The sequence below is a fragment of the Pholcus phalangioides genome, unplaced genomic scaffold (assembly GCF_987345545.1).
Source record: "Pholcus phalangioides strain wild (caught in Gottingen) unplaced genomic scaffold, Ppha-v1.0 ptg000009l_1, whole genome shotgun sequence".
In the NCBI taxonomy this organism is placed as follows: Eukaryota; Metazoa; Arthropoda; class Arachnida; order Araneae; family Pholcidae; genus Pholcus; species Pholcus phalangioides.
In genome coordinates, this window is record NW_028301602.1 from 29,388,024 (window position 1) to 29,412,712 (window position 24,689).

General features: G+C 34.6%; 1 long non-coding RNA gene across 2 annotated transcripts in view; it reads left to right on the forward strand.

Moving 5' to 3' along the window:
* Positions 1-24,689, forward strand: part of LOC149082654 (uncharacterized) — a 97,389-nt gene that overhangs the window by 41,030 nt on the left and 31,670 nt on the right. For both annotated transcript variants that reach the window (XR_016193191.1, XR_016193192.1), the window contains one exon: positions 11,376-11,467. This is a non-coding gene — a long non-coding RNA (uncharacterized LOC149082654). The remainder of the gene's footprint in view (positions 1-11,375; positions 11,468-24,689) is intronic.

Here is a 24,689-nt window from a genome sequence, read left to right on the forward strand (position 1 = left end):
TACTCACGGTATTTTAAAGTACCACCAACTTCTCAAACCCCATAACATGCCAAGCATATGTTGTTGGGTGTTGATATTTTGAAATAAAAATGCTTAAGTAAAAATATAACTACTTTACGATTACCAAATGACCACAAAAGAGTGGGACTATTAGTTATTTAAAAATATGTTAATTAATAAAATTCAGTTGGAAGTTTCGCCCCCTGTAAACGTGTTTACTATGATAAAATACTTGAATTGTACTTGTTTTGTACTCTTGCTGGTGCTGACATCTGACTTCCATATTTTGAAGTAAAGATGGTAAATACTTAAAGTTTCTTGTTATGTGAGAATCATGTTGTAGGTTTGCCTGTTCTCCGCGGAGAGGCTTTTTTAAATGAGAGACCGGCTCGGATTCATGCCTTGAGGTTGGAAAACCGCAGAAAACCCCCTTCAACAGACCACCGCTGTGCGTCAATAAGGTTCGAATCTGCATCCTCACGATAAGAGTGACAATGTGCACGATGCCCATAAGACCGCATAGCGGCCACGATACTGCATTGCATTAATTCAGTATTTTTTCATAAAGTTTCCCTTTATAAAATTTCATTATTCATTCAGGAAAACCCCCTGCTGCACAATAAGGTACTGACTGACTGAGGTAGATACATTCTCGAGTAGTAATGATTTCCAAGAGAACGTTATATAGAACTTAATTTCAATAATTTGTTATATTACACCCGAATAATCCAGGATAGGTGAAAAGAAAATGACACATTTTGAAAATTAATAACTTTAAAATGCCTGATAAAATACTTATAATGGAGTAGAGGGCTTTTTTCCCTCGTGCAATTTGAAAATAGTTAAAAATTTCACTCACAGATGGAGCATAAAAATTGACAGCGTAGATGGCGCAACAAATAAACAAATTGTACAACATTGAATTCAACAACAATCCGTATAAAACAACTTGAATGGAGGGAAAATAAAGTTGGATATTAAATGCTTTCAAAAATTTTAACAAAATTTTTAACAAATAATATCAGTCTAACCCTATTTTTTTTGGATCTTGATATAAGCTGTTTTTGCATTTTGGCATACTTTGTTTGCAGCTATTCGGGTAGAACAATTGGATGCAATCTGAAAATACCGCCTATAACCTGTGATCCAAAAAGTGCTCATATTCAAGGAATGATAGTTTTATGCAAAGCAAATCGTAAAAAATATTATGCTCCGTTTGCGTTCCATTTTACGTGCTCAATCCGCATGAAACCACTTGAATAGAGGGAAAAGAAGTTGGATTAAAAATGATTTCAAAAGTTTAAACAATTTTTAACAAATAATATCAGTCTAAACTGAGGATTAGTCTGTTGCCAGGCATTTTATTAAAATTTATATTTATTCAGATTTATGTTGAATTTTTTTTACTTAATTATAAAATTTATTTGAAAAAAAATGAAACATCGATGGATCTTGTAAGTCCTTGGATAATATATAAATTGTGATGGTTTGTTTTGCGTTGTATTATTTTCTTTCGCGTAAAATAAATTTCCACTGAAATTTAATCTGCAAAAATGATAAATTTGAGACCCATTACTCACCGCCATTAAGTTAACAAGAAATATTTAATATTCACTGATTTATTTCATTCATATTAATTCAACCTTCAAAGATACTTTAAATTGAAGGTTATCAGCCAACCAAGTTAAATTACGGCCATAAAGCGAAAAAAATAATAATTTAAGAAATATATATTTTTTTTCTTATAATTGTTCTTCGAGTTATGACCTGCTTAGCCACGATTTTGTAATTACAGGGATACGTTTAAAATTCTTTGGGATAACAAGTTTTTCTTTGGAAATAGTGTTTCTTCATGAAAACGCTTAATTTTCCGTATCTGAAAAAATTTCTACCGAGCCATAAATACTGAAAGGAAATGAGGCGAGAAAAAAATTTAAATTCCTTCAGTATAGAGGGAAAAAACAGTTAATTTTTTTTATATAAATATTTCAAATGGAAGGTTATTCGAATTTTCGATACTAAATTTTTATTACCGTTTTTGTAAAAGAAAATTTTGCATCACATTATTATTCCTTATAAATAATATCGGGTTATAAAAGTACGAAAAATAAAAACTTGAGAGAATCTAATAAAATGTAAAATTCACTCTATATTGGTTTTTGTTCAAGGGGACCTCATATCTTTAAACATAGTCGAATTGTGTCAAATACTATGCTCTAGTAAGTGTTCCTTAACATTTTTACAACCGTGGACCGGTGATAGTGATAGGAACCGAGAGACACCCAGACGTTGTCACATTCGATGATATAAGCACATTGTCCCTGAGGACTCGGGTGCCTCCGGGAAACCTAGCCATTTATTAAGCTTGAACAAGCTATATAAGTTATATATGGGCAGTTTCCGTTATGCTCATCGCCAGAAAACAAGTATAAAATTTATGATCGAAAAATGGTGATTGAGGTGAATAAATCACATAATCGTCATAATCGAAAATAGTTCTTGACGAAATTTGATTTGCTTCTTGCTATGAAAATCCCTGAAGAGAACTTCAGGGATTTTCATTGGCACTTTTCATTGATTGATAGTAACTGATTCAATCTGCAGCTGGATTGATCCAATCGCTGCACCGCGTTGTTTGATTCAGTCCAGAAGACATTTGTCAGACTCAACAACGCTACTTGTAATCCGCTTCTCGGTAAGCCCGCGTGGATCATATCTATAATCCAAGATATACGGAAGACTGGATGTTGTGAAGATATTTATTATTTGAAATGTTAATTTTTTTTTTAAGGAAGGAAAAACTCATCTCTGCCTCTAGGGGAGTCGAACCCGGGTCCCTCGATTGCCGGACGAGTGCTCTGACCACTAAGCTACAGAGGAGATAGAGATTTTCCTTCGCTAGAGCGTTCTTCACAACATCCAGTCTTCCGTATATCTTGTATTAACAAGTGAAGAGTGACATTTATGTGATATATCTACTTTATAATCGACTACTCTGGCTCATCCTCTTCTCTAAACAGATGTGTGAGCTCGCTGTCAGGGTGTACTTGACGTCTTATTCTGGTAGATCTGTTAACAGGCATGGGTGACTATCTGGTTCCGGTTCCGTGTAGCTCTGATACCATGTGGATGCTGCTCCGGAAAGCAGACCAGTCTACGTATTTTACTTTTTGAATCCTCCCGCTTCAGAATGGACCGGTGGACCAGTGAAAAAAGTTGAACATTTTCGCGGACCAGCGGAAATCTGAGAAATAATTTGTGAACCTGTGAAAATCGGAACAAGTAATTTTCGGACCGGAAAAAGCAGCAAAAAAAAAATAAAATAAATAGGAGAGAAAATAAATATTAAACGCTATTTTAAGCCAGTAAAATATAAGTTAAGAAGAGAAGTAATTTATGGACTGAAAAATAAATAAATGAGAGAAATAACTTACGGACTGGTGAGAAATAAATAATAAAAATATTGGTTCCAACAACAGACTTTCGGATTACTTACGTTCATTATTTCTAGTGACGAAAATAATTGACTATGTCCTCGCCACACTGCTTTTTCGAATACACAAATTCCTTATAATGTTTGTTATGGGCATTACTTTTTCTCCACCAGCTCGATGGGTACGTTGCTTGTTGTGGGACCTATACTTGTATCTAAATAATATATATATGGTATTCTAACTAGTGTATTTTGAAGTGGATGCTAACTCACAATGGCACCTCGAAACTACTACCTACTAGCATGCGCAGACCGTAATAACTACAAAGGACAAAAAGGTATCATATTCTATAGCAAAGTCAATATCGTTGACCAAAGGAAGTTCCAAACCTGGAAAAGATTATTTTGCTCCAAAAACAGAGAAGTATTGATCGCTAAATTTCGGCATCGCAGGTTGGTGGCATTCTTCAACCTGAACCACCGATATTCTTGTAGAAGGGAATAGCAATTTTAGGTGGCAAAAATCCTAGTTACGGTCCTGGAAGAAGGTAGCTCTTACGTGATAAGAATATGTGCATCCTTGCAAATTTATGGGTGTATAGGAGCACTAGGATATCGTACGACCATATTCTTTCATATCTACAGGTAGTCTGCTTGGTCCATGCGAAGCTGGTCCATCTTATCAGTGCCATTACGCATTTACTTGTTCTGCTGTACACCCTCGGAGCGGATGGTCAATGCGATCCACACAATAGTATTTTGGCATATCCGATTTTTATATCTGCCGGTACGTAACCATTTCCTTGTGCGACCCCGTACTCACCCGTGCGGCTGCACTAGGTGCCTGGGTGTAAGAAGGGTACCAGAAAACTTTATAAAGGACGTCTTGTCTGCAATGTTTAAATTATGAATTTCATGGAATAATTTGAAAAAAAAAAAACCTAATTTTTGATGGCTTATAAATTGGAATGGCACTTCTAATGTGGCCCACGAAGCTACAGCTGATCAATTTGGGTGGCCCTCGAGCAGAAAGAAGTTTGCCACACTTGTGCTAGAACATAGTGTTTGAGGTCTTTTGAAAATATTGGAAGGTATGAGACCCATCAACTCAACATTTCAGAGATGAAAATATATATATAACATTTTTTTTAGAGTTGCTTTTCCAATTTGTGGCACATGTTCCTTGTAATGTCACTTACAAAAATAAGTTTGAAATAAAAATTACTGGTTTTATTTATTGATTTATGGGATAGCGTTTGTTTTCCGTCTCCACCGCCATGTTTTTTTTTTTCACTTTTCTCAGGAATTTTCTCTCTACCTATACCTCGATATCACTAATGTATTTGACAGTTTTTGAGGAGTTATCCGAGTTTCCTCCTCCCCATGTTTGATGGATTACAGGAAGTTATGCGGCAATCTCGGATACCAAAATCCGTCTTGTTTTTATGACTTTCGGATGAAAACAGCCCCGATAAAATTCCGAAAATTTAAAGATAAGAAAATAGATGTGTGTTTTATATATATATAATATGTGTATTATATATATATTTAAATTTTAGAATTAAAATTAAGATGATTTTTTTAGGCCAAGGGTATGTAATACGTAGCCTATACGTACCTTCCTTCAAGAACTCCATGTTAAAAAGAATAAAATTCAGATCATCACAGGATGATTAAGCAGGCCACTACGCTCATCATGTGTGGATGATGAGAAGATATTCATGGTTAAAGATAAAATCTTGACTTCTTATTCATTTATGCACGTTTTTAAAATCTAATGTACTCAAGTATTCTTCGGAGAGAGAAAAATGGTCACCAGGGAATCTGAAAATTCCAAGCACTCGGTCAAAAATGTGTTTACAGCCCTTGATAGCATAGAACGCCGTGGTTAACCAAAAATTCGTCAGAGCCCATTTCGATACAGTTGGAAAGACAATTCAAGCTCAGATCAAGATAGATCGGTAACTCGGGTCCTAATTACAAACTACCCCCACTCTAGTAACTAATAATTGAAATTCAACATTATCAGCCCGCTAATTAATAGTTTTAAAATTGTTGGGGAAAAACGACACTCGAATACACTTATAACATACCCTGGATGTATAACATACACCGTGGATATAACATACGGTTTTGGAATCCCTGATTTTCGGCCCATTCTCTTCCATGTACTTTTACTTCTGTTATTGCATACCCCCTCTTAAAACATACACTGTAGATATAACATAGGAAAAACCACTCTTTTAACCTATAAAATCATTCGGATATAACATACTAGGAAGAAAAACCTTGACAAAATGAAGCCAAAAAAAGTGACTTATTTGTGTAATAATCATTGTGTGCATTCTCTCCGATGAGATATGTTTTCTTTCCAAGAAAGTCATGGGAATTTCTTTAATAACGAAAGAAAGAACTGTCGAAATAATAACATTTGCTACTGATAGATGGTTGGTTCTGTAATGAATCAGGGTTGAGCGGACGCCCCCTCCTCCTTTCTCTAGATCCAGAATAGATAGCTTCTAAAAACCAGAAATGCAATTGAATATCTTTCGTCCGTAATTTAAGGGGACACATATTCACGGTAAATTTGCCCCCCCCCCCAACATATTACTCTGGACCCGCACCCGTAGTGGATGGCTAGAAAGTCTATTGGGGTAAGTGATGTATTCTGTGGGAAATTACTTGTTATTAAAAAAAAAACTTTTTCCTTTATTTCCGTGAAAAAATGCATCGTCGATGCTTTTTAAATTATCGAATGTTTGCTTTTACTGGTACTTTTGAATCCCCTGGCAGTGATAAAAGAATAACTGATATGTGATCGTGTGAAGCAGAAATTTGTTCTGTTTCAAAAGCATCACATCTCTACCTGTTGGAAGAATATGCAAAAGCATATTGGCCGATGACAAAATTTATGAACATCAGTTGTTTGCTTATAAATTAATTATAAATATTATGACAACTTTTTGAATGAAAACTATTATCATAAACACAAATAATATTAGTGAAATTAATAAATTAAGCATAAAATTTATGCATGTTCGGTATATGTCATATACTCTAATTCAACTAGGGTCACCGATTTGGGAATTCTCATTGACGAGCGACTTAGGTTTTCTGAACATTGTTCAGCGGTGGTCAAAAAGTCGAATAGAATGCTTGGTCTCATTTTCAAAAAGGTCTCTTCGCGTTCTCCTAAAGTCATTCTTCCGCTTTTCGAGGCTTAGTTCGTCCTGGACTGGGGTATGCTGTAAGGTTTTGGAGATCATACCTACAGAGGGACATAGACTTGGTTGAAGGGGTACAGAGAAGAGCTACGCGTGTCCTTATTGGCACACAGGGCTTGAGTTATGAAGAGAGACTTCATTTTTTGAATATGTTTACATTGGATGAACGCAGGTGTCGAGGAGATATGATCGAAGTGTTCAAAATTTTCAATGGGATGGGTAGGATGGACCATGAACTTTTAGTACACCGCCAATCGACTGCTTTTACAAGGGGACACCAGTATCGATTGGTGAGGGACAATGCAAGGTTATGGTGTCGCAGGGAATTTTTCTCTAATAGAGTTGTTAATAAATGGAATAGCTTACCCCCGGAGGTAGTAAATTATAACACAGTTGACACGTTTCAAAAGAAATACGATAAACATGTTGGGGTAAATCGAGAAGCTATCCATTCTTAGAATAAGAAAACCATAAGTATTCTTTATGGGCGTTGTATAATATTTTATGAGGTGTATATATTGTTTATAATTTGTGTTAATTGCATTTTTAATTGGGTTGCTGTTTTTTTTAAATATATAACATCCATATTTTTATGGGCATCTTTTTATCAGTCACCTCGTTGGGCATTTTGTCTGTTGTGGCGTTGCATTTGTATTTGTATTTGTATTCTAATAAATTTTTAAAATTCCTCTGGACATATATCAATTAAAAATATATCCATTCTAGATTAACTTTAATTGCGTGCTGCATAAGCTGTCCCCGCGAAAATCTCAATAATGCGCTTTATGCTTGTATGCAACTGCTCTATATCAGATAATTTCAAGACGGGCGCGGTATCCCAGGTCGATGAGATACTCTCCTAAAGTACCAAAAGATGTTTAGAGGTGTCGCGAGTTCCATACCCGGTTCATCCTTGTCAGAAAACTTTCCTGACACAGGGGTACAACAGAAACGGCGACATGACCACAGAAAAAATTGCTACAGCAGGGAGTCCCCCCCCCCCCCATTGAGGGGTTAGCGCACCAACATCTCGTTGAGTATAAAAAACAAGCCTGTCAATCGGCAATAAATTGTAGGTCTAAAAAAAATTAGCCCTCGTGTGCAAAAAATGACTACAGTGCGACAAAAATGCTCAAATAATTTCAAGACCTCGCTTATAACATGCAGGTTGGTTATAACATACACTTCTCGTACCACCAAGGTGGTATGTTATAAGCAAACTCGACTGCAATTTTAAAAATAATTTTTCGACCATTGTTCTCGGAGTTATTAGCTGATTATATCTAATTTCTTAACCCCGAAATACGTTTGAAGTTCTTTCTGATATTTAAGTTTCTTTTGGAAATAATATTTTTTTGTGGAGGAAACTCATTATTCGATAAATACTGACTAATTTCTTTTCGATGCAACATTTTCATACAAACGGATGTTTCATAAAAAGCTTGAATGGTAGTCCACCATTATCATAGCCGTGAATTACCATGCATGATTCAAATGCGTTTTCATGTCACAATGAGTAAATAAATTGCAATTATTTTTTTATAAAATAATTGCGAAAATATTATTTTTCTATGAAGTGTATGGAACAAAAGTACTGTATATGTTATTGATATTAATTGTTTCTGTGCTTGCAATATCGCATGTCAACATCGCCCTAGAAAACTTAATAATATGAGTCTCTGCCCAAAGGAAAGAAAAAGTAGCCCGAATCGAATTGAATTCCTGTGAAATTCGAGAATTCATACAAAAAAAGATTTCTTTTTCTATTCGTATGAGTGAAATTTCCTTCGATATTCTCTCTATATCTCCCCCTTTTTTTCATTTATTTTTCTTGCCTGATGCGAAATATTCACAGATGGTCTTTTTAATATCAAGAGAATAGCAGACATACGCAGACAAAAAGATACGCTGCACGTATATTTCACGTTTGAGAAATATTCAATATTACCTTCAGCGAATCAGATCGTGACCAATTTCTTTATAATATGGCAAAAATAAAAAATTTCTAATTATAAATCTACGTGAGAATGTGAATGCACTCGTATATACGTGGAAAATACTTTTTCTTCTTCATTTTCTTCATTTTATTTTTAAACATTTTCAGTACAGAAGAGCTCAAGTCTTTTGACAGCAATAAATTTGTCTGCAAATTTCGTACTTGAATTTTTTAGTGAAATCTATCCTATGAAACACAAACACTGAACCTTCTTTCAAAAATTATCATCACCAAAAGATTGCTTTTCTACACTTTGTAAAATCAAAAAAAAACTTGTATGATGGGTCAAAATTTTTTGACACAAACAGAAAAAGCAACTAATGGATAGTGAAATCCGCCATGTCATGGCCATTATAATTATAATAAAGTATAATAAATCTACTTTTCAGTCGGAAACTTTTGGACTGTAAAACTACTTGGCAAGTCATTGGCATGGACTCAGTGAGCTTGTCCCATGGTCAGTAAGTACTTCCCCCCCCCCGTTCTTTTTTCACAAAATTGAAAAAACCATGAAATTTACACAATTTTTGACTCCGACTCGTTTATTCAACCCAATCCATAAATGATTTACGGTATAAGTAAATGATCTGACTTCACACCACCAATAGAACTCTAATTTCATTGCCCTTCAGGTAATGTCTAATAACTTTTGAACTATATTTACGGTCATTGTTCTGTTGTTCTGTTGGGAAATCGGTATTAGCAAATATTCCATATTTGATTAAAAGATATCTGTCAAAACACTTTCGATCCGCCCAAAAACCAAAATTAGACAATAAAAGCTCACAAACCCCAATCAAGCAAATTTCATCTACAGGTGTCGAGAAAAATATCTTCCTTCTTCTTTGCATATATCAAGGTTAAAGTGGTACACACAAATGAGTTACCGCGCTACAAACGTTATTGCATTTGTCAAAAAGAGTATATAAGAGCACTTATAAAAAAGATTATATAAGTGCTACTGTATGTATCTTCTAAGTGAAGGATGCTCAGGAATCCAGTGAAATTTCTGAAACTTTTTGAGATATTGTAAATTATGTCCTCAAAATTCACTCATTTTCAGTACTTACGCCAGACATTGTTCACTGAAAACCACACCATTCATTTGAATACTTTTATGCTGCATGTGGTCATAGTGACGGACTCGCATGGTGAGGATCCGAGTTCGAACCCCCCCCCCCCCCGGCGCTACAGTGGTGGTTAGCTGAAGTTGGTTTTCTGTGGTTTCCAACTTCAAGGCGTGAATGCGAGCCGATCACCCCGTTAAAAAGTCTCGCCACAGAGAGCAACAGGCCTACAACGTAACAAATATTCAATCATTACACTTCACTCACAATTTGAAGTATAGATGGCAGCACTGAAATATCAAGCACCACCTCCAGTTACACACGCAGACCGTTAGGTGCACTCACTTTGTTCCAGACTGCCACGAAGCTGGGCTGGAAGAGATCTCGGCAACGGGATAAGTCCAGTGGCAGTGCCCCTGGCGTTCATTCGGTTGTATGTTGCTATGACTGTTATTTGTGCAATGAGCTAAAAGTTTTAAGATACATAAAATATTCCCTGAGATATATTAAAAAATTCGATTTTTTTTATTCAAACATCTGTAAAATATTGAATTCTAAATATATGACCGAGATCTCACTTCATTGCACAGCTAACGTTATCTGGAACACTGTTGAAAAGTTTTATGAGAATATCCTGCATATTTAAAGTAACGGAAAATGAATATTCAACAAACCACGCGTTTGAAAATTGTTTGTTTCCTTTGAAAACTTTGTTCCAGATGATTTAAATCAGCCATAACTTTGTTTTCACATATTGCAGACACAAGAATAAAACAGTACTGGATTCTTTGTGTAAAATATTCTTCGAAAAAATAAATATATATATAAAATCATTTTCAATAATTTTTTCGATAAAATCGTCATTTGAACATAGTTCTTAGAACCTTAAGTGATGAACAACTGCACATACATTAGAACAAGGTTACCATATTTATTGTTGATTCGTCAAATAGAGTCTCGGATAATGTCTTACACAAGTTCTTGAAATGAGCAGAGGATGAAACAGAATGCAGGACGTACGGACGTCACCCCACAGAACAGTTATTTACATGCATTTACAAGCAGAGGTCTTGACGGAACGTCACCTACAGATATAAATGTGATATAGATCGTGATTAGAATGCGATCTACAGAAAATGACTTGTATTCCGACTGAAATTTTACAACTGCATAGTTCCTTTTCAGCGGTGCCACTTATTGCCAGACCTTCTAGAGTGATTTCGACGATTCGCGTGACGTCTTTACGATTCTGGTTTGGCATCATCACATTGTGCGTACATAGTGTTGTGCGTGGATTTTTAGCTCTGCCATCTATATTTCAAATTGTAAATGAAGTGTAATGATTAAATATTTGTGCCGTTGTAGGCCTGTTGCTTACTGTGGCGAGTTGAGATCGGCTCGCATTCGCACCTCAAAATTGGGAAACCCAGAAAGATACTTTTCTACTGGAACACCTTTGGCTGGCCGTAGTTTGCCCATCACTAATTCAAATCAAGAAATAAAAATACGAACACTCATTACGCTTTTAATTCATACAACTTGAATTTTTCAAACCGAAGTAATTACAGTGTTTCTTACGTGTATTCTTTTATGATGGTAACTATTCCCTGTGTGTGCGAATGTTTCGGTCATTAACACGTGTTTTTTTTTAATAGGATTTTGGAAATTAGTGAATGGAACAATTGCGGGGCTACGAGAATGAAGAAATAAAATACTTTCAACTTTAGGGTTAGCTTCAATTATCTTGGTGAGTTTGCTATGTTTTTCTATAACGCTTAGGATTGAGAAAATTTTACACGTTACATGAAGAATTTTTCACCCAAAAAAATTTAAGCGTGGTTTTCAAACTCTCTGAAATTAGTCTGAATAAAAAGTCTAGTATACGGAAATTCAAGTTTTTTTTTTTTTTTTGGTTCTTCAGCAACTAATTAGTGCAAACAATAACAGTGAAGGATGAATCCAATTCAGTTAAAAAAAGAAATGGAATGAAATCACGGTGGTTCCTTTTTAACGTGGGGGAAACTAAGTCGAGACCGCGTTTTCGAGTTTATTATTACTGTAATAAATCTTACTGCGTATGACTTTGAATTTTCAACTTGGTTGTGATTTCAGCCGCAATAGATCTTGTCAGTTGAAAAAAAACAACAACGAGAGAAATGAGATACTGGGCTGCTGTCTTCTTTTTAATTACAGCATTTTCAGAATGCTGTTGTGCCGAGGAGTCACTCTCATGAGGGGCTATATATATGTATATATGTATATAAAGAATATAAAATGAATCATAGCCACTGACGATGTTTCTGCGCCCTCACGATATTTTCAATTATTTTACCTGGTCTGGATAAAAACCTATTGTCCGACATGCTCGGGTCATGTGAAAATTTTGTCCCTGCATGTGTTTTTTTCGACCGATAAGACCAGATGCGTCCCGCTTTACATCTTTTACACATTTCAAGGGATCGACGCATCTAGCGCTTATTTATAAATCAAATTTTTATATATAACGGATATGATGTAAATATCTGAGCATGTGGGTGTCCTTGCGTACTAACAATCGTCTCTTAGCGCCTCAGAGCGTCCACTAGGTCAACCGTTGTGATCTTCGATATAGTTCTTGACGTGCGTTAGTACATATGCTGGACTTGGTGAGGTGTCACTTATTCCCCATTAATGCCTCACGGTCTTGTTTTCGATGTTTCGCGACGGCAATAGATGAATCGCGGAACATCAAGGTTTTTATTTGACCGCATGGCCGACCCGGGCATGTGAAAAAACAAAAACAAAAAAAAGAATTTTTCTTCGACGATGTGATGCAAGTAATCTTACACACATGCGTGAAATTCCACAGAAAGGCTTTCGTTGACAGCTATGATACTAATATAGCCAACGTATTTTGATCTATTTTTACAGTCTTAATATCTAGTAAACCCGGTTTTGGTCATGATTTCCCCCATATACTGCAACTGAGCTCAAAGGCTGGAATCTTTTTTAGGTCTTCAGGCTATAATTTTTGCACGTGCCTTTCTCTAAAATTTATCAGTTCAATAGTGGGATTCATTTATATTTATATAAAATCAAACATTCATGGGCTATTATAAATAGGAAATCCGGGAATCGAACGCGGGTCCCCTTGCATTCCGAACTAGTGCGCTAACCAATACACCAGAGTATTGGTTTACCTCATAACACTCATTAGTAGCGTGAAGCGCTGAGTGGAGTCATAGCAGCCTGGAGTCTACAGCAATGTTCGGCCTTTGGCGTTTTTTTATGAAGAGTTGGTATTCACTCTACTAATGCGTGTTATGAGGAATTGAAAACTGTGTCTCTGGTGTATTGGTTAGCGAACTTGCCCGGTATGCAAGGGCACCTGTGTGGGTTCGATTCCCAGAGGAGACAAATCACTTTTCTTTCCAAATATCAGTTTCGGTATAACATCCGGAAAATTAAATTTCTCAGTATATTTCGGGCCGAAAAAATACCATCTCTCCAGTGCTAATATTTTTCGGCCGTGTAAAATATTGCATCGGGCATCTATTATTTTAAGTTAAATTCCCTACTGGGTTCCCGTCCAAAAATGAATATGGCTGATCGGGCATGTACATTTTCGGAGATTTGTCCAGCCTTCAATTTCATGCCTTGCACTTGATATTATTTTTAATTTGATAACGCACGAGTCAGTTTGACACTCTCTCCCTCTTTAAGAAATTATTCTAGCATAAATCCCCTCGTGCAAAGACAAGCACAGAAAAAAGAATTTTAATTGAAAGAACGCGGTTCCGTTCGACGCACACACTTGGCAAGCCAAAGAATGGTGTTTTGTATTTCTTCTATGAAACTGCCGACGTAATATTACGTCAGAAACATGTGCTGGTTAAGTTTTTTTGATCCTGACCTTTGATACTAGAGAATTCGGTACATTAGCGTGTACATGCAACTAATTATTGCATCAACTAATACATATTTCATCATTTTTTCTCTTCTAACGCATTTTTATTGAAACGGCTCACATTATAGCAAAATTAATAATACATCTGACGCCCGTTATAACGTTTCCCATTGTGCCGTTGAAACGGATGTTGTATAGGGTGTTCGCTGAAAAAGAAAACAAATATAAATGAAGAAATATCAAAAAGAAAAAATATAGGATATTACTCGTATGAAAAAAATCGGGATTTATCCTACCAGTCGTTGTAATAGAATGGTTACAATAACAAAGGTTGTTCTAACGAACTTTCACTATATATTTTTGTATTCCGTCTGAATATAGAACTCTTAAGGAAACTATTTTTTCATCAAACTTTCGATGACCTCCCAATATAACGTCCTTTTCCTGTTAAACGGTGGGAGGGTCGTTATCACGAGTGTCAACTGCAGTTTTTAAAGATTTTTCAGTGTTCACTGACTTCGACTATGAACAGACTCAAACATCAACACCTATTTCAAGCTTGAATCAATTGCCACAATACCCTTCCGGAAAACTCTGTATGCAATTTTAATGCAAGAATGAAGCAGGGATTGTTATAACTGGTATACAGTAGTCTCTACACTGATTTTATCACATCCTTTCTTTTTTATATTCACTCTTGGATACTTCGTAATTAAAGCAATGTTAGACAGTCTTTGATGCATCTCCAATTAACATACAGCATTTTCAATTACGGATCACAGGGAACCATTTATAATCTAAATTTCTGAGAACTTGCTATCCTAGAATTAATATTTCCAGCGTTTCATCTCATGTTAATAATTTTAATCCACGAATGATATCCGCTTCTTAAGAGCTTTATTCGGAGCTCTATCACGCCCTACTACTCATCCGAGAGCCGAATTTTCGTAAGAATAAACGCATTGGTGTTTCGAAGGGTCTCTTCGCATTTTAATTACGTATTCTAAGTTCGGTCCTTGTTGCCCTGAATATTTACGTTTCACGTGCATCTAGAATCTTAATGTAGAAGCACATAGATTTGAATGTTTCTTGAGTGTTCTGTCACGTACAATTAAAACAAATGTTTTCTGTGTCATTTACGTGCTTGGCTGCCGCGCTCGATTTGTCGCAGTCACGCATTTGAATAAGTCTCGGTAACAAAGGGAATAAGAGGCACTGGCCGTGGTGTGACAGAAGAACACGCCCAAAAAAATATTCTGTCGACTACGTGCAAGATTAATCTGTTGCATTCTAGAATGATTTTTTCCCCCTCTCTTTACGTTACTCTATCGATTCCAGATCGAATTGCCAGTCTATCTGCAATCTAATCAAAGAGAGTGAATTTAGTTTTTTGGGCGCTTATTGTACTTACCATTTTTTCCCATCAAATGGCTAGAATGCATTATATCTGTAATCAATGAATCTAAAAAACACGTGAATAATATCTCAATGGACCCTCGATCCCGGAGGTTTCTCAAGTAGATGCTAATGGATGCTTTTCTAGAGTGAAAAAGCAGGAATTAGGGTCAGAATTTGGCAAGTGGCTATGTTATAGACTAGAGATTCCTTGTTTTCCATCTTGTTTGACGAAGGGTGCCCGGGTATGCACTAATTGAAAATACTGCCTTAGATTAAAAACAAAAAATATAGCTGATTGCATCAGAGGATTAATTTGACCCGAAGACTGCATGTCCTAGGACACAAGGATTACGGAGCATTTTTCTTCATGAAATTTTTGAATGAAAAATTAGCAATACAGAAAACCAGAAATAAAGTTTCCCATGAAAAATTCATGCATCTTTTCAATGCAAAATAACTGTCGTATGCTACCAATTTTAATTAATTAATTTTTGCTCGTATTATATAACTTTTTACAAGCAATCAAAAAATTTAATCCATGTTCCAGAAATACAGAACATCTTAACAACGGTAGCCTCCCAATAACGGCCACATTTGCTCGGTTCCATTAGTGAGTTGTTGGGAGGTTTCACTGTACGAGGACTTTATATTTTGCTTCCTATATACATCATGCTAGCCCTATATATGCATAACTGTCATTTAACATCTTCAAGAACTTACTCTAACTTGTTAGTCGTAGTCAGCGGTAATAACTTAGTTGTCACCGTTGACTTCGACTGACAAGTTAGAGTAAGTTCGTTCTTGAACTAACTAATTTCGGATATTATCCAAATCACATCAGGCACATTGTCAGAAACAGATTGATATAATTAACATGAAATATCTTATCGATAGAGAAATGATAATTCAATGGTGAGACATGGCAAATTCCTGCTATAATGACCAAAATACCTAGTACTTATTCTGACGTAAACACGGGTATTGCAAATCCAGTGACTGAGCTCTTCGGTAATGAATTGATTATTCGTCAATTTGTAACATTTCCTCGCGGATCAACTTGATTAAAGAAGAACAAACATTCGTTTGACTAGGAGGAACTTCGTTCGTAATTATGTTCCTGATTACGTGCTAATATTCTAATTATTCGCTGCTTTGGATCTCGAACATCATGACATGGAGGTATGTTGTTATAACGAGGGAACTTATCGAATTACAGAGCTCCGGTTATTCGCCTATCATGGTGAAAGTGTTGGAAATGAAAGGACACTGGTTTTAGTCATTCCCCCCCCCCATGTTCTTTTTTTTCATCAACGATATTATCAATGCTTACAAAATGTCAAAGGTTGCAAAAGGGAGAAAAAACTAACTAATAATTTTGCCAAAGGAATTTTTCCTTAATTAAGTTTATCTCCTGATATTAATTAATTAGATCGAGGAAGTTTTACCAGCTTTTGGAGCAGCAGCAGCATCCTGGGCGTGTTAACATCTTTCGCTCTTATTGTTCTTTTTTTTTTCTGTCTCTCGTGTCGAAACCAGCGTTAAACGTTGAACGTGTTAATTACGGGTGATTTGCAAGAGGGCGCTACTACGTTTTTATCATTTAAAACGCTGTTTTCTCTGTTCTCTCTCTCTCTTAATTCCAAATCTTTAATATCTGGTGAATGCATCTGACAGAGAACAATATATATATATATATATATATATATATATTTTTTTTTTTTTTTCAACAACATTGATAATAATTGAATTACATACAGTACTTAAAATCTGAGGATAAAAATTATGTTATTGATATGCTTATCAGTATAAATCGAGTTTTCTGATTTTTTCAACTCCTAAACGGCGTATGTGTTACGGTAAATGTGGTAAATGCGTTATTATAAATAATGACTGTTATTATGCATAGCTTAGTTGGTAGAGCACTCGTCCGAACGCAAACGAGAGGCCGGGGTTCATGTCCCCGTTGGGGCAGAGATGAATTTTCTCCTTTTTAATCTTCATCTCGACTAATAACCAGTCTTTCAATGAATCTTGTTGTAACAAGTGAAGAGGAGATTTCTATATGGATTATGCATAGTACCCAAGTGTCGATGATAAATTCAATGAGTACTAAAAAAAGTTATCACCTTACCTTTAACGGCGATTATGCATAATACCCAGCGTCATGTAGTTGGTGGTGCGATCGTAAAATTTGTTATCATTATATCGGGTCCGACTATATTCATCACACGTATTAAACTGATTTGGAATTCATATTTGTCAAATTCACCAATTACACTAGGTATTATGCATAATCACAGATAAAGGCAATAAATTTCAAGTATTTATCAAATTTACAAACGACACTTGGGTATTATACGTAACCTCCAGTATAAATGTGATATTTTTTTTTTAGTTTCTATCAAATTTACCAACCACGACGTTTCGGCATTATGCATATTTGCCGGTAAAAGTGATAAATTTATCAAACTTGCCAACACGTGCGTATGAATACTTTTTTACCGATATGTCACATTCACCGTAACATGTACACGATAATTGATTATGCAATACTGTAGGTGTTAGAACCTATGATTCGTAAATTTCTAATTTTATTCCGATTGTTGTATTTCACTAACTGGAACAGTTTTCTCACCATAAAATGATTTTCATTTAATAAAAACTTCATAATTTCTCGGAAAATTTCTAATTTCAAAAGCTATTCTTATTATCGTTTCTAAATTGTCTCAAAATTGAAATATACTACAGTATAAAAACTCTAGTACTCCCTTGAAAAACGTTATAAGCGTGATTCCCTTTTTTTAATGATTTTTCCGGCTTTCTATTCGTGTCGGTGATCATGAAAAAATTATCAGTTCAAAAAAACACAGTTAAGCATTTAAAGGTTGAGATACAGGGTGTCCATAAGTAAATTACCCTATTTTAAAGTAATTGAAATACAGGGTGATTATATAATTAAAGTTCCCGTACTTCTGAATAGTTTTTCTTAAAACTACTATCCTAACACATCCGAACACAACCAAATTTATCAAACTTACCCAGATGATTGATATGTCTAGCATAGTAACCGGTTATTATACACATTTACTGTAACACAGTGGTTCTCGACCTTTTTTCGACTCACGGAGCCCTTTCCAGTATATAATTTCTATTGCGGAACTATGTAGGACTCTTTTTTTTAATCATCTATCAAATTTACTGATTTATTTTATTTTCCTCAAGTCGCCGTGAAGCCTCAAGGGTTCCGCACAGCACCGGTTGAGAACCACTCCTGTAACATATGCAGTTGTAAGCATTCCTCTGAGGAATTTCAAGTGAATCGGTGCATGTCGGAATGTGCCACATATGTGTAGTTAACTTGAAGTTTGCCTGTGAATTATGTATTTAAAGACCACCATCACATTTGTCACCATTTATGAAGCAAACAATTCCGGCAGGTTTTTATATCACCTGTTCGCATTATGCGTGAGTTTTAAATTTTGTATGCCTGATTGATGTCTGGGGAGAGCCTTTTTAAAAATACTTTCAATTCACTGCTTTCTAGCCCTATTCTGTCTGGACGGGAAAAAGGTACGACCAGTTAATCATTTGCGAAAATTGGCTACAGCATAAGGTGAAATTACCCCCGATCATTATCGCAATTAAAATGAATTGGCGAAAGCACAGATTTCCTACGTCACATGCCTTTTTACCAAGGCCAACGTTCGTAAAATTAATGCCACAACATCTCAATGTTTTGATTTGTTCAATGTTTTAATCATCAGCTTTGTACCATAGAATTTTATGATTTTAATAAAAGTGTTTTTCTTGAGTCGGGATTACCTTATAAAAGTTTGATAAAAGTCCTTTTATAAATTTTATAAAAACAATCGAGGTGACTGAGAAAAAGATGCACATAACAAAATATGGATGTCATATATTTCTAAATCGCCTTTATCTGTGATTATGCATAATGCTCTAGTGCAATAGGCGAATTTGGTACATATGAAAAAACTCCAAATGAGTCTAGTATGTATCATTATCATATAGTACTATTTATCATGGTTACCACTACTACTACTAAACCATACATAACCTCGTCCATATCTGCGGAATCTCGTACGAATTGGTACGTGTAGTGAAACCTGACGTGAAGTATGTTTCTGTGTAATGCTTGTTAGGTTTTTCTGTGTAGTGCTGCCATCTGCCAATAGTATTTTCTAACTATGAAACAGGGTGTAATGATAGAATAATTGTATCATTGTAGGCCTCTATCATGTTTACCAACGACTCGACGCTTGAGTGGTATGCATAACCACCCCTAAAAGTGACGGAAGTTAATCAAACTTACCAAAATGCTCGGCGATTATGCATAATAACCGAATATTTATGTGTAATTGCCGGATTTATCACATTTACCCTAACATACACATGTATGATTTCTTTCGGACCAAATAAATCTCTAATAAATATAATTAATGCACGTATACTATTAAAATAATTCAAATATTGATGCACTTTCATCTACGATGATTATACAGTAATTGTACACATGCGTTACTAAACCTATTATGCAAATTTTTCTGTTAAGTCCATCGATAATTTAAGTTATATTTCAGGTCAAAAATATTCCAACCGATTTCTTCATTATATTTCAATACAAATAATTATCGGAAAATAAAATTTCCTGAGACTTTTCTAGTAATGAATGTTCCACGAGATTTCGGAGAAGAAAGTTCTTTTGTCGTCACTACTTAAGATTTGTTCAAGCATCGGAAGATTTATATTAAATTATATCTATTTTCTTGCATCCGCTGACATCATTAATAGTTTACGGGAAAAAAAATTATACATTAATTTCATACTTGTCTGAATTTAATCCGAATTATTCATGGCATAATGACAGTAATAGCAGCTAAATTCTTTGTTTTTTTTCACAGTCATGTAGAATTTGTTTTGTTATTTCCTTGAGAAAAAAAATGGAAACAATAAATTTTAAAAATATCTTCCATCATTAAGAAAAAGGTATGTATTACTTTTAATAAATAATCAAAAATATTTCGGGGAATATTATATAAAAATGTTGGAATAAATATAGAAAGACTTTTCTTCCGCTTGATGGAATTAGAAAAGAAATATGTTAAACTTCTCACTGGAGACGATTTTCGATGAAAATAAGAAAAACAAATTTTCTTCTTTCGGTTAACATGATAAATGATGAGTCCTTATTTGAACATTTCAAGCTCTTCTGCAGATAATATTGGAATTGCAGAAAAGATTCCAGTTCTTAAGATAACCCAACGCGCACTTTGTGGGGGGAAAAAAACATTTTCAATAATTTTCATACAAATTTTTTGTAAGAAACGACGATGACTTTTGGAAATTGAAAATTCAAATGATATATTCCCTGGTATTTTTAATTTATTTTTTACAAAGAAATTCAATTTCTTATGATTAATGTATATTACACATTCGAAATTTAAAATTTCTGAAAATTTATCGTGTTTTTAGTTAGGAATTATTTTTTCTTGTCCTGACCATAAACAGAAATAATTTTTTCTTAATTTACAAAAATTGTTTTTCATACCTTTTTTTTGTCACATGGTACATGAGGTTTCCCGTAATCATCTATTTATTTTAATTGAGTAAATTTAATCAATTTATGTCAATTAAAATATAATTTAATTAATTTTAAAACACATCAAATTCATATCCATTTTTTTTAAACTTCAGTTTGAAATTAAAGTAACCAGCAATTCTATTTAAAAATTGTTAACAATTTGGTGATGAATTTGAAGAATGGTCAAACAGCTGGTGTGTTTGAATTTCAGTGAAGGTTGTGTGTGTGCTGAGATTTCTCAGACATTGAGAATTTCGATATAAAAAGTTTCCAGACATGAACATGTTCAACGTAAAAATATTTTGAGCCAAAAAAAAAAGGAAAGAATACTGAATCATTAATACTTGATCTGTTAAAAAATTCTTAAAAGTTTTTTAAAAATAAAAATGCTTGAAAATTGCTAAAAAACGTATCTGGAAAATATTTAAAAAAACGTTTAAAAATTGTTCAAAATATGTTTAAAACATTTCTCGAAAAATGGAAAAAAATTGTTTCAAAAATGTCAAAAAATTCTTTGAAAAATTTAAAAAATGTTTCAAAAATTATTTAAGTGCTTAAGAATTATTCCAAATGTTTATGAATTTTTTTTAATGTTAAAAAAATTCTTAAAAATGATAAAACAATTGCTTAAAAGCGATAAAAATTTACTTAAAAATGTTTAAGTTTTGAAATTCAATTAGAAATCACTAGCACCCCCCTTCACGAAAATGACATATCTTTTTAAAGACGTAGGCTTTCTTCTCCGATTTCCAGCACATACAGACTACGGTGAGTATAAGGAAAAGTTTTCCATTGAGAAATTACAAAATTTCTGGGCTTGTCAATGCCAAAATAATAGGCTTTCACGGAGGCGAGATATCGCATCATTGCCGCTTAAAGGGTTAAAAGATATGTTCAAAATTTTGTTAATTTTTAATAAAATCAAATCAAGGGATATAAGGTAAAACGAAAATTTTCAAATGTTTCTTACGAAAATTCACTACCGAATCTCATATTTGGTAGCAACCAAAAACATTAGAATGAATTTCATCATCGTTTCCACGGTTCTAATGTTTAACGGTGTTTTTATTTGAAAATTTGAAAATAATTCCTTGAAACCTTATTAAACCTTGCACTTTTTATATTATTATTCTTTTTGATTACGTTTTCATAATTATACTTCACTCTGAGAGATAGATAATGAGGATTGAAATTTAGTTCTTCTCCGTAATTTTTTTTTTCTCCACTGTCATAGCATTTAGGTATACGATTAGAGCATATTTCCGTTGCGCTAATGATTCCCTAATGGAAGAAACTTAAGGGGATGGAAGTACTTTAACTCAACGAAAATATTTAAATGCACCCTAAACGTTATGAAAACAATCATTTGCCAAAGTGGAAGTTCCTCGCTTTTCAGCTACTTCCTTTCGAGGAAATACTATGCACAAGTCAGTCATCATCCATCTTGGAGATTCCTAGGGTTTTCACTTCAGCCCGTTTTGCAATCAGTATAGAGTTACGTGCTTGATTGCTCTCGAGTAAAAATTCGCGAGTAAATGGAAATTAGAAGCACAACATAATCTTTTTGGGGTGCCCAGAATATGCAATGTGAATAGGAAAGTCTCTTTATCTTGAAATTAATACACGGACCTTTAATCTTAAAAGCATACTTTCAATAGGGAAAAAATATCAAAATAGCGTGTAGACCCTCAGATACCGTAATTTCACACAACTATGGTCCAAAATAACACCATTTTCTACATTAATCGTCATCACTTCAGTATTCAAGCTGTTTAATTTTTTTTTTTTTTTTTTTTGCTGATATTGCCTGTAGAAAGATCAAGCATTAATATTGAACATTTTTTTTATTCCTTATGTAGCACAAATATGTATTTTTGTTTAAATTAAATTTTGGACAATAATTGTGTTATGAAGTCTCAACTATAGCCCATCATATATATTTCGTGTTATAAATCGCTTACGAGCCATAGTTGTGAGAATCTACTTCAACTATATCATATATCCATCTTTATCTTCTTTGCGAGAAGAAGATGAAGAAGGGTTTTTTCTAAATTCGACCCCCTTAAGGGAGTCAAAAAAAGGGGGGTTCATAGAGAAATCACGCTGAGCTAAAACCGCCCAAGCTCATCATGAAATTTGGTTAGAAGTTTCGTTTCATGACTATGAGTGGTTTTTTCGAAATTCGACAGCTAAGGGGTTGAATAAGGGGGGTTCATATTAATTGGTCAGTATTTTTGTATTGTAATGTACAGATTCACCGAGAAGCGATTTTCCAAAATTCAGACCCCCTCCAAAAGTTACATTGGGGGAATCAGGGGAAATTATTACGGGGGGCGGGAATCATCGACGAATAATTTTCATATTACCAAATTCACGCCACCTATGCTACGGATAACAGCTTGTGGCACATAAAAATGGTTGGACCATAGTTGAGAGTGCAATTTTCTACTATTTTTCCCGTAATTATTTTTATACCCACGCAACAGTAAAAATGTTTATCAAACACTAAATACTAAATTACCTGTAATACAGAACATCAGTAATGCAGAACAGCTTGTTGTAGTAGCCGTAGTAGCTTGTAGCCGCGAAAGTTTGCAGCTGACAAGATAACGTGAAAAACATAACCCCCAACTAACAGCTGATTCGCGGGAAAGTATCAGAGAGAGGGTGTCCTAACCACATCCCCATATTGCACTATCTATACCCTTTGCTTTATTAATTTAGTATTCAGTAGATGTTGTTAGCATTTCGATTATCGGTGTTTTAGCGAGCACGGCTGTTTGTACCATAGTTGTGTGAAATTACGGTACGTCATTCATATTGAAAGGGATTGTATAGTTAATAAAATAAAAATAGAAATTAACTTTTTATTTCGTCTTCGTGTTTTAAAGAAACACATTAAAATAGTCGTTACTGCGTCTCTTTCGAGCCCAACCAAAACACTCAGTGCGTTTAAGTGCAATATTCGCTAAGATAATCGAATTTAAAATCGCTGAAAATGAGGGAAACAACGGCGTATGAAACGTAGAACGAGAATGTCCATTTGTTTATGGGGTTTTTTTTTCCTCACATTCAAATATCTAAGCGAATATTTCAATTAAGAACGTGAAATGTCTTCTGTTGGGTTCTGCAGGACAAAACCTTTTAAATTGGGTATTTTAGAACAGAATGACGAAATAAATTTTTCTTTTTTTAGTTTCGACAACTATACAATTCTTTACAGTATAAATGACGTATCTGATAGTCAACCTATCCAAAAAACAAAACCCAATTTGAAAGCTGTTGCTTTGTCTCTGCCAAAGCCACGAATGTTAATGGGATGAAATGTTAAATTTCAGAGGGAAAAATGAGTCATTTTTGACGCGGTTCCTGTTTCGTTACTGGTGTGTACGAATACTTCATTTCTCAAAAGAGCACATTTTTATTTCCATTTGTGAGCAGCTACTAGTAATTAGTAATTCTCGAATAACAAAAAGAAACATGTAGAAGATTATTTGCATAAGACTTTTTTCGGAAATGAATATACACTAAGAAATATAAAATATGCATTTTAAAACAAGTTTTCTTTTTCGTGGGTATTTTAACGCATATTTTTTCAGTTGTAATATGCGTTTTGGAATTTTTAACGACTTTTCAAGAATTTTTTAAAAATGCATATTTTGACGTTTTTTTTCAGTGCAGAGATTCCAGATTTCGTGACGCGAATGCGAGCTGATATCCCCGTTCACAAGTCTCGCCACAAAGAGAAACAGGCCTACGACACTACAAATCTTTAATCACTACACTTCACCCATCGTTCGAAAAATATATAGAAAATGGCAGCATTATAACAAGGATTACACTGAAACCAACTTCACGTCAGGTTCGTCACACGGACACGCGCATTCCAACATGTACCGTCCAAAGGCACCCAGGCCACATCACCATATGGCAATATCAGCTCATTGTCCTCACGGATATACCTCTGGCAATTTATTTATAAAAAACACATTACAAAATACATCACAATCATAACACGTATAAAATCAGTTGCAAGATCACAATCTACGCATACAATCGGAAATCACATATAATCCTCTATCACAT